A 17,268-nucleotide genomic window follows, 5' to 3' on the forward strand; every position below is an offset into this window, starting at 1 on the left:
TCCGTCGCTACCATCCCGAATGCAAGCGTCAGAGCGCATACAGGAGTGATGAGCAGGGATCTGGAATAAATGTAGATATTGTTGGTCTGTTCCACTAAAGCAACAACGATAACCACCATCAGATCCGCTATTGCCATACCAACCAGGTAACGGGTGATGTATTTGGAGAGTCCGCATTTTCCCCGAGATAGGATCACAATCGCCGTTAAATTAACTGCAATAAATTTGAAAAAAACCATTAGAAATATGAATAGAATAAATGTAGATATTGTTGGTCTGTTCCACTAAAGCAACAACGATAATCACCATCAGAACCGCAGTTACCAATCCAACCAGGTAACGGGTGATGCATTTTCCCCGAGAGATGATCACAATCACCGTTAAATAAACTGCAAAAAAATAATTTGAAAAAGAAATAGAAATCTGGTCAGCAACAACTCTCTCTGAATGCACCCATTCTTCCAATGCAATGCAGAGTAGGGTTTGTTTGGAAAGGGAAAGCGGAAATTCAGTGTGTACGGTCTCAGTAGCTGCACTCTGGCTGGAGGACAATGACGCATTGGAATGGTAGTGGATTGGCGAAACTCCGACAGTTGACAGCGAGGAAATGAACTCCACGATTGAAGTACTGGTGAGTCGTCGATCTCCCCAGTAACCGACACCATTTCCATTATTAGAGGAAAAAGTGCTGACAGGTTTGTTTGTAGCGATGACAAAGTGGAATGAAGGAGATATATGCAAGAGTTCTCATTTCCTTATTTGCAGAAGAACAGATCAACGTGTCGAAAATAGACTGGAACGTCATTTGAATAAGCTACCATGTTGCTATAATGTCGAATTGTCTGCACTGATAGAGACTCGGACCTGGAAAAGCAGAGACCTGCGTCACTTCATAAAGCCTAGCGACGTGAAATTATGAAACATTGACAATATTGGCACCGACTTAATTGACAAAGAAAAATTTGCGATCGAAGTATGGAAAATGTACATAAAACAATCAGAACTCTGAACCCTCCACTCTGGAAACGTTTCAGCCAATGGTAGCATCTGTGCTTAGTAAGAGCGCAGATACCGCAGCTGAGAAGCAGCAGATTAACGACGGCACCATACATAAAGTAACCAGCTCCGGTATCTTACCGGGGACACCAATCGCTACAAGTGTGGGATAGAAAATGGCTGCGATGTAGTAAATCGCTGGATATCCCATATTCCGTCAGAAGCAGCGTTCAGTTGTACGGAACGTTTCAGCTGCTCAGATGGACCAGTGATCGGTTTAGCAGACTTTTATTGAGGAGAGAGGAATTCCACTGAGGCAATTAACGTAGTTGTCACGTCAGAGACATTAGTGACAACCAACTGCACAAACACTTACGTTAAACTATTTTTACTCACTGTCCCCGTGTCATTAATATGACTCCTCAAGGGATATTGCAATCTATTTACTTTAAAACAAAATATGATGTGAATTTTGCATGTTATTTTTCATGATACATGGCTTCAGCTATTTAAATAGGATAGTTTTATATCTATGTAGCCTTCAAAGTAGGCATTCATCTTGAAGTCGATTTATTTTGTAAAATTTGACGGAGCACATTCGCTTCTGAAATTGAGGGAAGAAGTTTGTTCTGGCAGGTGAAATGGAGAACACTTCTTTATTAAAGGGGAACATTCGTTCATCCTTTTCTTTCGTTTGTTCCAGTCATTCCGGGCGGTGTGAGTGGTGGAATAAACAATGACATCTGACATGTATTACAATAACACTGCACTTATATTCCTCCAAACAATTTAAAAGATCCACAGCGATATTCCAGAGACCTGTGGTCAAAAAGGGAACGAGTCCTCGGGAAATTAGCGGCGGCTGTGAACAATTTGAAGAACAATGTCTTCCAACGTAGTCATCGGCCGTTTGGCGGGACCCTGACCTCTTCCAGTGAATGACTTGAACACCCCATACCCGTGACCTGCGATGCAGTCGATTTAAATGTAAAGATATTCTCAAACTAGCCACAATTCTACGAGTATTTCGCCATCCTTTCTCAGTTTGAACAAAAGTAACAAGTAAAATCTGTGAACATTCCGCAGGGTTTCAGGCTATATTTGCCACGAAGTTGTCTGTCTTTCTCCTGATTTGCTTTCAGGTATATTGTCTTTCATACAAACATAGAAAAAGGAAAACGCACAGTACAGTATAGGCCCTTTGGCCCATAATGTTGTGCCGAACATGCCCGTACCTTAGAAATTACTAGGGTTAGCCATAGCTCTCTATTTTTCTAAGCTCAAAGTACCTATCCAAAAGTCTCTTAAAAGACCCTATCGTATCTGCTTCCAATACAGTTGCTGGCAGCCCATTCCACGCACTCACCACTCTCTGCATAGAAAACTTACCCCTGACGTTTCATCTGTACCTACTCCCAAGTACCTTAATCCTGTATCCTCTTGTGGCAATCATTTCCGCCGTGCGAAAAAGCCTCTGACTATCCACACGATCAATGCCTGACATCACCCTGTACACCTCTATCAGGTCATCTCTCATCCTCCGTCGCTCCAAGGAGAACACGCAGAGTTCACTCAATCTGTTTTCTTAAGTGACGGTCACTATATGTGTGTGCAGAACAGCGAATGTGTTCAAGCTCACCTGTCAATCACACTTCCTTCTGCTCCTGCAGTGCACCGCTCCGTGCCGATTGTGGTTCTCGTACCGATGAGCGGCCCTCGGCTTATTGGAGAGAGTCTCACCACTCTGTTTCCATTGTGGAACTCGTACTGATATGCGGCCCTCGGTTGACTCAAGAATGTATCACCTCTGCCTTTAAATCCATTCTCACAGACACACAGACACACAGACACACGGAGGACACGGAGAGATATACAGAAGAAATAGACACTGGATGAGCTTTCACTGCCCACGAAAGGGTAGGTTTTGCTCGCAGTGTGGAAAAGGGGTGACGGGTGGAATGGTATCGGTGTGTTTAACCCTGGACTGGGTTGACAGCATTACCTTGTGAAGACGGTACCCTTTTGTGTGTTCACAGTCGGTAACTTTAACAGGACTTCGGAGGACAACGGAAAGATCGACGGCATCGGCTTACTTGGAAAACAAATCACCTCTCTCTCTCTCCCTCTCTCTCTCTCCTCAATTTTACTGAACTTAATATCACGAACTGAACTGACGTCATTCCTATACCATCGTAAGACTGTCTCATTTCCCACCTAAGCTTGAAGAAGTTTGGGGTTTTATATTTACACATATATGCATAAACTCTGCTAACCTGTTTGATTTATCTGGTTTTATATTACTTATATTACGTAGATACTAATAAACAGTTTTGTTTGTAGCAATACCATACTCCAGGTGTGTTCCATTTATGCTGGTTCCTTTAACCCGTTACGGGGTATGTCACAACACCGTTCCAACCCTTACATCACACCGCATATCTGTAAACCCCTTCGACCTCTAAAGCACTCGGCGTCTTCGCAAAACCTCCATCATCCACCCTGGTGCGTACAGACGACAGCAGACCCGAGAAAGATACAGTCGTGTCAGATTGAATGGCTCATAAAACACTGTTGGCCAGAAGAAACTTCAGTCTGATCAAGGACTGGGGAAGCAGACAAACCAGCTCTCTCTGTTTCCCCCCATTTTGTGGATAATGAACTGATTCTTGCACTGGAATAATTTAATCAGAGGAACTGAATGTGGACACAGGAAGCTTCAGGTAATGATCTGATAAACCTGAGGCCATTCTCAAACAAATCGCCATTTGTTATGTGAAGGGCGTGCACTCTGAACTGATTCTTGACTCTCGGACAATCTAATCAGAGCAATAAAGCGTACCGTGTCTTGCTATAGTTAAGTAAGTCTATTAATCATTTAAAGCTATGACGCCTTCCTTTTCCAGACTACTCTCAATGCGTCTGATAATACTGCAGGAGAATTTAGAAAACAATACGGCACAAATATCAGTACCGACCGCTGGATGATCTCGATATCTTTGCTCGGAAGGAACTCGCCAAGTATTATAAGTAATGAATTGCCCTCGGTGTTCAGACTACGCCGGTCATGGGGTATGAAGGGAAGTATCCGGACAAACAGAAACATTAGCGATAGTCAGTATGGGCCAGTGCGTATTAGGCCATGTCTAACCCATCTCACAGAGCTTTACGAGGTAGTTACCAGGAATGGTGTGGAAGGCAAGACAGTGGATGCCGTCTACAGGGACTTCAGCAAGGAATTTCTCAAGGTTCCGTAGGGGAGGATGTTCGAGAAAGTTCAGTCGCTTGGCTTCCATGATGAACTATTACATTGCAGTCGCCATTGGCTACGTTGGGGAAGCTAGAGTGTGGTAATGGATGGTTGTCTCTCTGATTGGGGACCTGTGACGAGTGGAGTGCCGCACGGATCGTTGCTGTCATCGTTGTTTGTTGTTTGTCATCTATATTAACGATCTGGATAATGATGTCGTTAACTGGATCAGCAAACTGCCGATGACAGCAGCATTACCTGTGTAGTTGACGGCGAGGAAGAGTCCCAGAACATGGTACCGGAAACGGGATCTGGACCAGCTGGAATAATGGGCTGAAAAAAGCGGATCTGGTTTAACGCAGACAAGTGTTAGATGTTGCACTTTGGGAGGACCAGCCAGGGTTGGTCTGACACAATGAGAAATAGGGCACCGAGGAGTATGATAGAACAAACGAATCTGGAAATTCAGGTCCATAATTCAATGAAAGTTGCGGCACAGTTAGACAGGGTCGTGAAAACAGCTTTTCGCACGTTGTCCTTCATAGAGCAAAGTACTGTGTACAGGAGTTGGGATGTTATGTTGATGCTATTTACAATTTTATTGAGGCCTAATTTGGGGGGGGGGGGGGATGTGTACGGAATTGCTCAACTACCGGCTATTGTCGAGACTGGACGTTTTGAATTAGAAGGAAAGATTACATATGTTAGCACTTTATTCCCGAGCGGGTAGGGGACTGAGTGGAGATTTGATAGAGGTATACAACATTATGAGGCGTATAGAGAGTGTAAATGAAAGCAGGATTTCTCCACTGATGTCGGGCAAGAATACAACTAGAGATCATGGGTGAATGGTGAAATGTGAAATGTTTAAGGGAATCATGAGGGGAAACTTCTTCACCCAGAGGGTGGTCAGAGTGCAGACAGTGCTGCCAACGCAAGTGGTTATTAAGATTCCGATTTCAACGTTTAAGAGGTGATTGGATGAGTACATGGATTAGAGGGACATGGATAGCCACGGTCCGGGTGCAGGTCGATGGGAGTAGATAGATAGATAGATACTTTATCTATCTATACTTTAGGCAGTGTAAATAATTCTTCACAGACCTGACGGTCTGGAGACCCTGTTTCTGTGCAGTTGTTCCCTATACCTGACTGACTGCATGTCCGGGTTACAACGTTAGTGTTTTCCAGCACCGACCAATCTAGAAAGTCGTTGATACTGTTCGATCCCTCTGTCCTTGCACACACTGAAGCATGGAGACTTGAGTAAAATTACCAGGTAGTAAATGGATGGTTACAGCGTGAGGAGATGGAAGTGCAGATGTGAGATGATAAAGGGAGTATCACCCTACAGGAATTTACCTTCACTCTTTCAGTAAAGACAGTAGTTCCGGGCTGGAGGTGGGTATGACAGTGGTCCCGGTACAGTGAATAAATTTGTTGCTTCGGCTGTGGTAATGGGGATCATTCGTCCCGATACTATACTATACTTTACTATGCTATGCTATACTATACTATACAACAAAGCGGTCAATTCATCCGAATCCTATCCTTAAAGAAATTGGAGGTGGGAAATCTTGGCAGTCGTTGGGTGCTTGGAGTTGTGGAGACGTCATATTTCAATTGTGTCGAATACTAATTGAATACAATACATTACTTTCTGCGTCTCTTTGTCTTGAAGTCGAAAGGCTTTATTAAATGTTGTATGGTTGGTATTACAGATATTGTTAACTGTTGAACAAATCAGGGCATGCCATTTTCTGCGATATTTTGCAAATATGAATGCATTGCGGATTTAAATTATAGCATACGGATCGGACATAAGTGAGTGCAATTGAAAGAGAGAGCGGAAGATTACGGCCATAAATGGCTTTATGTGATTCGTGTGTTCTTTAGTTTGTGTTGGGGGATGATTGAATTCATCTTCTTTTTCACAATACATGTGACAAAAAAATTGCGCACCTTGCGGGAAATTATTTCCAGGAACTGATGCGAAATTCGAAGGCTGCGTATCTTTCCGAAGTTCTATGAAGTGTTAGTGTATGTGAGCCTCAGCTCCCCACATCTCACTCTCCTAAGTTCTTTCGAATACGTGTTGAGGCCTTTTGCTTTGGAAGTTGTTTGTTCTGTATTCTCCAATTGCCTGCGACGGTTTTGAAGGAAGACAAGTGTGAGCCCGGATATTCGCTTTGCTCTCGCTGCGTTTTCAGTTTGTGTCGTTTCGTATGTGTCATTTATTATTGATTTCAGAGGGAGACACGGATTTCATACCGGCCATGTGGATTCAGGGTTAAATAGATCGATATATGAGCGCATCTACACCTGATATGATAAAACCACGATTCAAAAGTAAACTAGTATTGGGATAAACTGCTGTGTACTTGAATTGGGAATTTGGGATTGGCAGTTTGGAAGGATGGTGATTTTAATGAGCAGCAAAAGCTGCTGCTGAACACTTTGAAATGCTGGTTTTAAGTTGCAGGGAGCCATTGGAAAAGATTGCTTTGCGTTCATTGTAGCATCTGTCCTATAATATGTAAATGGCAGGTCAGTTTAGATAACGTGGCTGTGCAGTCAACAGCTCAGAGATTTGCTTACGTCATCAGCCCTAATACCATAAATTATCCAGCTGCTGCTGCGTGATCAGATTAAATCGGTTATTTCCCTCAGCCCTGCTTCTCGGAAATGCAGACTCCAAATATCGTAGTAACGTGTGCCGAAATTTCGATCCTCGGTGCGGAAAATGGCTGCCCGCTGTCTTCCATCCAGAATTCACTCTATCTACTACATCATCTATCTTCTGTTAGGAAGACACTTCTGAATCAACACAGCCAGGTTTCCCTCGATCCCATGCCTCCTGACTTTCTGAATGAGTCTATTATGGAGAAACGCCTGACCAAAATTAATGCACCCACATCGACCGTTCTGATACTTCTGTTTGTTTTTCACTGTTACAAATAATTAAATCTAGCTAATAAAGTACAACATGCCCCTAAAAAACACTTGTTGAATCTCCTTAACCAGATTACGTTTCTCCAAACGCTCATAAGTTCCGTCTACAATAATCTTCTCCAATAGTGTACCTATTACTGACGGAAGACTCCCTGGTCTATAATTCAAAGGAGTATCCCTATTATCTTTCGTCAACAAAGGAATAACATTTGCCACACTCCAGTCTTCTAGTTCTTCTTCCGTAGCCAGTGAAGACCCAAATATCCTGTATAAAAGCTCAGTAATCTCTTCTCTCGCGTTCCGAAATCACCTGGACTATATCTCTTCCGGTATCGGAGAATCATCTATTACCTGGACTATATCCCTTTCGGCACCGGGCAATCATCTATCATAATGTTTTCAAAGTTTCCAGCGCATCCTCTTTCTCAACGTCGGCATGTTCGAGCATATCTGCCATTTTACGCGGTGTTCATAGTGATCAATGTATTCAGTGAGCAGCTTCACCGCCTCCTTGGACTCCAGACACAAGGTTTCCTCTTTTACCTCTGATCTGCCCAAACTCTCTCCAGTCTCCTCCTGTTCTTCACAGTGCAATTCGCCAAGGACTTCTCAAGTCTCCTTCTAAGTCTTCTAAGCCCATTGTTAAATTCTTTCCTGTCTACATTGTGACTATCCATGTCCCTACCTGAGCCTTTCTTCCAAAATCTTAAGTATCTTTCTTTCTTCCTCTTGACCCGCTCCAATTTTCTTGTCACTCAGGGTTACTTTACACTGTCATTCGTTCCCTGCCTGACTGAGACAAGCCTATACTAAACCCCGTGTCAGTGCTCCCTAAACAATCTCCACATATCTGTGGCGCATTTCCCTGAGTACATCATTTCCCAATGTACGTTCCCAAGTTCCTGCCAGTTAGCACCATAATTCGCAGAACCCCAGTTAAATACATCCCATGCTCCCTGGTTCTAACATTTTGCAAGGTAAATGTTGGAAGTTCTGCCCTATCGTTCTGAAACGCTGACCCACCGAGAGATCTGTCACCTGATCCGTTCCCTTTTCTAATATTAGATCCGGTCTGGACTGTTCACCACTCTGCCTTTCTTCATATAGTGACATTTCTTCCTGGACACAACTGAGAAATTATGCCATACCTAAACCTTTTACCCTGGTGGAGATGCAAATAACATGGTACATGTCCAAGTTCCGCTCCCGATCGGTTCCTCACTGTTCCCGTTGGAGTCTCTTTATTAAACTGGTGGGCGGGTATACAGAATACTCCATACAGGGTGTTCGCGCCCTTCATGTTTCTGTGTTGGTCTCACAGACTATTAACAAACGAACGCTCCACGTTGTCCTCCCTTTCTGCAGCTGCGATACTATCCCTGGTTTCCCATCACACTCACTTTACACTCTGTTACCCGACCCTGTCCATTTTGAAAAATCTAAAACCCGGGAACGCCCTGAAGCCATTCCTGCCCTTGTGACAGTCGAGGGTCTGTGATAGTTTGGAACAAACTTCAACCAAAGTGACAATCACGCCAGCAGCAATGAGCGATTGTATTGCTACCGACCTGAACTGTATGAAGTCAGCAATCTTCCGCCAATTCTGAAAATCCCGGATGACCAGGCACATGAATGTTTAAATTTATGATATATTTGCCAAACCTGTTCATTGTAAAACGGCTTTATTTGAAAACTCCGCCACTTACCATTAGACACGGGTGTTATCTACACAAATGGCCATTTAATGTAAACACATACGTCATTCCATTCCTCAGCTCTTCTCTGAATTTCCTCTGTGTCAGTGTATAGATACAAGTATTGGTGCACATGCTGAGTACTTGCAACATGAACCCAAATTGCTGCAGGATGTATACCGGGGAACTCAAATATCTGTCCTCGAAAAAATAGTTTTGAACTTGCCATTTCAGGGAATGGGCTAAATAGGGCATTCAAAATAATATGAAATTAGCTGATATAGAAAACAACAAAACAATCGATTTTATGCGGTTTTCCACCTCGGCATCTTTCTGATTGTCGCTGCTGTGCCGAAGCCTTCTGCGGACTCTATTTGCCACAACGATATGTCTTACGGTTAACCCGTTAAATACCAGGATTAAGCCGATGGGTAGCAATGGTGTTAAGATACTGTCCAGTAATTGGTATGCTCTCCACACGGGTGAATTAGCGTATTCATATGTGGTGGTGCACCGCCACGGCATGTTGTCAATGATGACGTAAGGTTCAAGGGCAAAGTAAGCCGGGGCACATCTCCCGCAGCTCACTATAACCACGATCACGATAACCACCATTGCTGTTCTCTCGGTGCAGTATCGCTCACGCAGCCTTCGGCAACATATTGCGATGAAGCGATCGAAGGTAAAACTGACCGTAAACCAAACAGAACAGTCCGTCGTTACAGTCCGAAATATAAGTGTCAGAGCGCATACAGGAGTGATGAGCAGGTATCTGGAATAAATGTAGATATTGTTGGTCTGATCCACTAAAGCAACAACGATAACTACCATCAGATCTGCCGTTGCCATTCCAACCAGGTAACGGGTGATGCATTTGGAGAGTCCGCATTTTCCCCGAGATAGGATCACAATCGCCGTTAAGTTAACTGCAAGAAATTTGGAAACAAAATAGAAATATCGTCAGCTCCCTGACTACCCACATTCTACAGATGCTGTGCAGGGTATGGTCTGTTTGGAAGTGGAAAGTGGGAATCCAGTGTGTGCGGTCTCCGTCGCTGCACTCCGGCTGGAGGACAATGCCGGATGTGAGTGTCAGTGGATTGGCGACCTGCCCACAGTTTAGAGCGAGGCATCCAAGTTCCACGACTCACGTGCGGAAGAACAATCGATCGCCACAGTAAACAACACCGTTTCCATTATTAGAGGCGAAATAGCTGAAGCGATTGTTTGTAGTGGAGTCAATGAGATATACATCACGAGTTCTCATTTACTGACATAGAAGAACAGACCTATGTGTTGAAAATAGACTGGGCCGTCATTTAAATAAACAGCCACGTTGTTATAAAATCGAAGTTTCTGCACTGACAGAGAATCGGACCTAGAAAAGCAGAGACCAGCATCACTTCAGAAAGCCTAGCGAGGTGAAATTATAAAAGAACGACAATATTCACACCAGCTTAATTGACAAAAGAAGAGAACACTGCCATCATCGTACTGAAAATGGAAATAAAACCATTAGATGCCTGAATCCTCCATTCCGGAAACACGTTTCAGCCGACGGTAGCATCTGTGTTCAGTAACAGTGCGGATACCGCAGCAGAGTATCAAAAGCACCATACATAAAGTGACCAGCTCCGGTATCTTACCGGGGACACCAACCGCTACAATTGTGGGATAGAAAATGGCCGCGATGTAGTAAATCGCCGCATATCCCATATTCCGTCAGAAGCAGTGTTCAGTTGTGCGGAGAGTTTCAGCTGCTCAGATGGACTGGTGATCGGTTTAGCAGACTTTTATTGAGGTGAGAGCAATTCCACTGAGACAATTAGCGTGGTTGTCACGTCAGGGACATTAGTGACAACCGATTGCACAAACAATTACGTTAAACTATTTTCACTCACTGTTCCCGTGTCATTAATTTGACTCCTCAAGGGATATTGCAATCTATTTACTTTAAAACAAAGTATGATGTGAATTTTCCATGTTATTTTCCATGATACCTGGCTTTAGCAATTAAAATTGGATATTTTTATATCTGTGTTGCTTTTAATGTCGGCATGCATATTGAAGTCGATTTACCTTGTAACATTTGACGGAGCACATTCGCTTCTGAAATTGAGGGAAGGAGTTTGTTCTGGCGGGTGAAATGGAGAACACTTCTTTATTAAAGGGGAACATTCGTTCATTCTTTTCGTTCGTTCGTTCCAGTCATTCCGGGCGGATTGAGTGATGGAATAGACATGACAGCTGACATGTGTTACAATAACACTGCACTTACATTCCTCCAAACAATTTAGAAGATCCACAGCGATATTCCAGAGACCTGTGATCAAAAAGGGAGAGTGACCTCGGGAGATTAGCGAGGGCTGTGGACAGTTTGAAGAACAATGTTTTCCAGCGCACACATGGGCCGTTTGGCAGGAATCTGACCTCTTCCAGTGAAGGACTTGACACCCCATACCCGTGACCTGCGATGCAGTCTGTTTAACTTTAAAGATATTCTCAAAACAGCTACAATTCTACCGGTATTTCGCCATTCATTTTATGTTTGAACAAAAGTAACAAGCAGGTTTTCAGGATATTGTTTGTCACGAGGTTGTCTGTTTTTCTCCTGATTTGCTTTCAGGTATATTGTCGTTCATACAAACGTAGAAACATAGAAAACCTACAGCACAATATAGGCCTTTCGGCCCACAAAGTTGTGCCGAACATGCCCCTACCTAAGCAATCACTGGCGTTACACATAGCTCTCTATTTTTCTAAGCGCCATGTACCTATCCAAAAGTCTCTTAAAAGACCCTATCGTATCCACCTCCAGCACCGTTGCTGGCAGCCCATTCCACGCACTCACCACTCTCTGCGAGGAAGACCTACCCCCGACATCTCATCTGTAGCTACTCCCAAGCACCTTAATCCTTGTGTCCTCTTTGGCAACCATTTCAGCCATGGGAAAAAGCCTCTGACTATCCACACGATCAATGCTTCTCATCATCGTATACAAGTCTATCAGGTCACCTCTCATCTTCCGTCGCTCCTAGGAGAAAAGGCCAAGTTCACTCAACTGTTTTCATAAGGTAATCGCCACTGTGAGTATGTTCAAAACAGCGGATGTGTTCAAGCTCACCTGTCAATCACACTTCCTTCTGCTCCTACAGTGCACCGCTCCGTGCTGATTGTGGTTCTCGTACCGATGAACGGGCCTCGGCATATTGGAGAAAGTCTCACCACTCTGTTTCCATTGTGGAACCTCGTACTAATGTGCGGCCCTCGGTTGACTCGAGCAAGTAATACCTCTGCCTTCAAATCCATTCTCCCAAAGAGAATCACTTCGTGCCTTTCCGGGTTGAACTCCATCTGTAACTTTCCGGCGATGCTCTGCGTCCTGTCACTGTCCTGTTGTAATCTGTGACAAACCTCTATACCAGGGGTGTCAAACTCAAATACACAGTGGGCCAAAATTTTAAAAATCGGTACAAGTCGAGGGCCGGACTGGTTCAGCGTTTATTGCAAAACTTATTGAAATGAATTTATTACACATATTAATCTGGAACTAACAAAGCTTGGGTTATTGCCTACAAAAACAACATTGAACATCAAATAAATAAAAATTCAGTTGCATTTATTTCTTCTGGCTTTATCTGCAGCTTTTCCGGAGTAATTTCTAATGAAAACATTTTTCCAGAGGCCAACGCTCTGTGATTCACACTAGTCTAAGCCAGATTCTTGGCATCTCATCTTGGATGCAAGTTCATCAATGTTTGGAGTCAGGCTTTGAGCTGAGGAAATCCTCAGAATTGAGTGATGGTGTTCATCAGAAAGACGACTCCTGTGTGATGTTGTGTTTATTTTCATCAAAGAGAACAGTTGTTCACACAGATATGTGCTGCCAAGTGCATTTGAGCAGCTTGGGTACGCAGCTGGGGCATTGTGTCGGGAATGAAACGTAGAAACTGTGCAGCGCCCACCGAGTCATACTTTGCCTTGAGTGTGTCACTACATTGGAGTACAATCAGCTCCATTTGTATGTTGGTTGGTGCGCTTTCCCCGTCAGCTGCAAATGGATTACTGAGCAGTTCAAACCTGCTTTTTTGGGCTTCAAAGTCGGCAAATCGCCGTGTGAAGTCGGCACCAAGTATGCTAAGTTTTTCAGCAAACTTTGCACGTGGGAACACTGCGGTAGAAACCTGCTCTTTCATAGTTTGGCAACACGGAAAATGGCTCAAGTTTTCTTGCTGCATCTGCGTCTCCCACAGGCGCAGCTTGGTTTTAAAAGCCCTCACTGCAGCGTACATGTCTGTGATCACACGACCCCGCCCCTGAAGCTGCAGGTTGAGCGCATTGAGATGGCTCGTGATGTCACACAGAAACGCCATTTCACAAAGTAACTTTTTACCCCGGAGCTCTGTTGTGTCTTTCCCTTTGCTTTCCATGAACTGACAGATCTCCTCACGCAACTCGAAACATCTTTTCAGCACTTTTCCTTGGCTTAACCATCGCACCTCTGTGTGATAGGGCAAGTCATTATATTCTGAACCCAACTCCTCCAGAAACGTCTTGAACTCGCGGTGATTCAAACCTTTGCCTCTTATGAAGTTAACTGCTCGTCTTATGGTGCTCATTATATGTTCCATTTTCAAGGCTTTGCCACACAACGACTCCTGGTGTATGATGCAGTGATAAGCTGTCAGCTCACCTGCGCCATTTTCTTCCCGCATCTTCTCCCGGATCCTGCCCACCAATCCACTCTTTTGACCGCACATCGCGGGCGCTCCATCTGGCGACAGTCCCACAAGTTTATCCCAAGGCAGCCTCATTATATTTACACATCTGGATACCTCTTCAAAGAGATCTTTTCCAGTAGTTGTGCCATGCATTGATCTTAATCCCAAAAGTTCCTCTGTTACACACAGACTTGAGTCCACTCCACGAATAAAAATTGACAATTGGGCAGTATCAGAAGTGTCCCTGCTCTCATCCACAGCAAGGGAATATGCGATGAAATCTCTTCCCTTCCCCACCAGCTGTTGTTGTAGATTGGTGGCAAGCTCACGTACACGGTCAGCGACGGTGTTTCTGCTCAGGCTCACATTTGAAAATGCTTGCCTTTTATCTGGGCACACGACGTCGCAAACTTTCATCATGCAGTTTTTAACAAATTCTCCCTCGGTAATGGGCCGGGCTGATTTAGCGATCTCTGCTGCCACAATAAAACTAGCCTTCACAGCAGCCTCACTTTGTGTTTTGGCTTTTGTGAACATAGCCTGCTGTGAGCCAGACTTCTTTTCAACTCTTCTACCTTCTGGAGCTTCTGTTTCTTGTCCAGATGCTTGTATTTGTCGTGGTGTTTCGTTTCATAGTGTCGTCTTACGTTATATTCTTTAATTACAGCCACACCGTCTCCGCACACAAGACAAACAGGTTTGCCCTTTATATCTGCGAACATATACTCTGCCTCCCACCTGCCTTGAAAACCCCTGTTTTCAAAGTCCACCTTTCGTTCAGCCATTTTTGGGGTGAGGGATAGCTGAAAGTTGACCACACGTGACTAGCGCCATAAGGATGCTGATGAGAGAGTAAGGCAAGCGCGAGCAAAGCACTGGCAGTGCATTGTGGGATTTGTAGTATTAGTGGTGCATGCAATATACCGGCGGGCCAGCTCTAATAGAAATTTTTTTTATTCATTAATGATATTCAGGAAATAAACCAGGGAAACCGAATAAACACTAAAAACCCTGAAAACCTGGTACCTGAATAAACTCAGCATTAGCCATATCATACGCCATAGGCGCTTCGATTACTGTGGCCAGTTTTAATAGTAATTAGATATTATCTCGCGGGCAAAAGCTAATTCCACCGCGGGCCGGATTTGGCCCGCGGGCCTTGAGTTTGACATATATGCTCTAAACCTTTTCTATCCGTGTCCCTGTCCGAGTGTCGTTAATGTACCTGCCTCGACCACTTCCTCCGGCAGCTCCTTCCACAGACGGACCACTCTCTGTGTGTAAAAGTTTCTCCTCGGGTCCCAAGTAAAACTCTAAAACCTGTGCCCTCTGGTTCAAGATTCCCCGACCCTGGGGAAAAGTCTGTTCACATTCACCCTACCTGTGCCCCTCGTGGTTTTACACCCCTCTGTCAGGTCCCCCCTACGCTCCAGGGAATGAAGTCCCTACCTGCCCGACCTCTCTTCGTAACTCAGCACCTCGAGTCCCGGCGACACCCTCGTAAATCCCCATGAGCTCCCGCCTCCGGTACATGGTGAACTGTCCGACGATGGCGGTCATGCCAAACGCCGCCTTCACCGCCCCGTCTGCCTGTGACCCCACTTCCAGGGAACCATAAATCTAGGAAAATCTAGGAATCTAGGAATAATGGTTCATAGTTCCCTGAAGGTGGAATCTAATGTGAATAGGGCGGTGAAGAAAGCTTTTGGGATGCTGGCCATTATAAATCAGAGCACTGAGTATAGGAGTTGGGATGTAATGTTAAAATTGTACAAGGCATTGGTGAGGTCAAATTTGGAGTATTGTGTACAGTTCTGGTCACCGAATTATAGGAAAGATGTCAACAAAATAGAGAGAGTACAGAGGAGATTTACTAGAATGTTACCTGGGTTTCCGCACCTAAGTTACAGGGAAAGGTTGAACAAGTTAGGTCTTTATTCTTTGGAGTGTAGAAGGTTGAGGGGGGACTTGATAGAGATATTTAAAATTATGAGGGGGATAGATAGAGTTGACATGGATAGGCTTTTTCCATTGAGAGTAGGGGAGATTCAGACAAGAGGACATGAGTTGAGAGTTAAGGGGCAAAAGTTTAGAGGTAACACGAGGGGGAATTTCTTTACTCAGAGAGTAGTAGCTGCGTGGAAGCAGCTTCCAGTAAAAGTGGTAGAAGCTGGTTCAATTTTGTCATTATGAAAATGGAGAGGAAAGGAATAGAGGGTTATGGATTGAGTGTAGGTCGGTGGGACTCGGTGAGAGTAAGCGTTCGGCACGGACTAGAAGAGCCAAGGCCTGTTTCCGTGCTGTAATTGTTATATGGTTATAAACCAAAACTTGGCGCGTTCCGTTAATTGAAGGCTAAAGTTCCCCGTCTCTCACCCCTCTCCGTCTCTCTTCCCCGGCCAGCTCCACCCATGCCCCTCCCTCCCTCTCTCTCTTTCTCTCTGTCTCTCACCCCATTTCTCTCTCTCTCTCCCCCTCTCCACTCCTCTCTTTCCGTCTGGCTCTCTCCCCCCTCCCATGCTTCCTCCGCTCTGTCACTCCGCCAAACACCGAATCTCGCAGAGGTTTGTCAGTGGGATCACGGTGATCTTGCTGGTCAACTGCCTGGTCTCGCTGGTGATGTCCGTCCTCACGGCCATCGCCAACTGCAGGGACCTCGAGTGCTGCGCCGCACAGCCTCCAGTGGTGAGTGGGATATTCCTGTGCATGGAAGGGGTGTGTGTGGGCGGCGAGGGATGGGGCATGGGTACAAGATGGGGAGGTGAACAGCGTGGGGAGGGAGTAGAGAGCGGGAGGGGTAGAGAGAGATGGAGGCAGAAAAGGAATAAAAGGGTGCGGAGAGGGGTGGAGAAAGGAGGATAGGGTGGAGAGAGGATGATGGGGTGGGGAGAGGAGTATAGGGTGGAGAGAGGAGGATAGGGTGGGAAGAGGGGTGGAGAGAGGATAGGGTGGAGGGGTGGAGAGAGGATAGGGTGGGGAGAGGGGTGGAGAGAGGAGGATTGGGTGGGGAGAGAGAGGTGGGGGAAGAGATGGAGAGAGAAGAGGGGACAGAGAGACGCTGAGGGAGTGGGTCTCATCTCCTCTCCTCACCTTCTCTTTCTCCCCTCCCATCCTCAATCTGACCACTCCCTCTCCCCCACCCCCCTGCAGAAAATGGTTGAGATCCACGCCAACCAGCCTGCACCGCCAGACCTCGCCACCATCTTCTCCGGCAAGCCGGCGCCCACTCCTGCCTTTGACGGGCTCCAGTGACAACACGTCCCCCTACTCCATGGAACAGCCTGAACGATTCGGGCCGAGCAATCTGAGGCTCAGCCCGAAAGAAAAGTCAAAGCAGGACTTTCAAGATTGAGGAGAGGAGCGGGGGCGGGTAACGGTGCTAGCCTCTTCCCGTAGTCACATTCCTCCCCCGTGGGAACCTCCCAGTTCCATCTCCCTTGTTACGAGACACCCTCTCCCACCCTCGGCTCCCGTCACTCCTGAAACACTCCGCTCTCTGTCCCCTCGCTCTCCCCTCTATCACTGCCCATCTCACCCAGGTTGAAGGCCATTTTGTGATGGTTACCAATGACAACCGCTCTCCCACCATTGTAGAATGGGGCAAACCCTTTTCCTCACCTTCCACTCACTTCCCTCCCTGTTTATTCAATCTCAACTC

The sequence above is a fragment of the Hemitrygon akajei genome, unplaced genomic scaffold (genome assembly GCF_048418815.1).
Source record: "Hemitrygon akajei unplaced genomic scaffold, sHemAka1.3 Scf000047, whole genome shotgun sequence".
NCBI lineage: Eukaryota > Metazoa > Chordata > Chondrichthyes > Myliobatiformes > Dasyatidae > Hemitrygon > Hemitrygon akajei.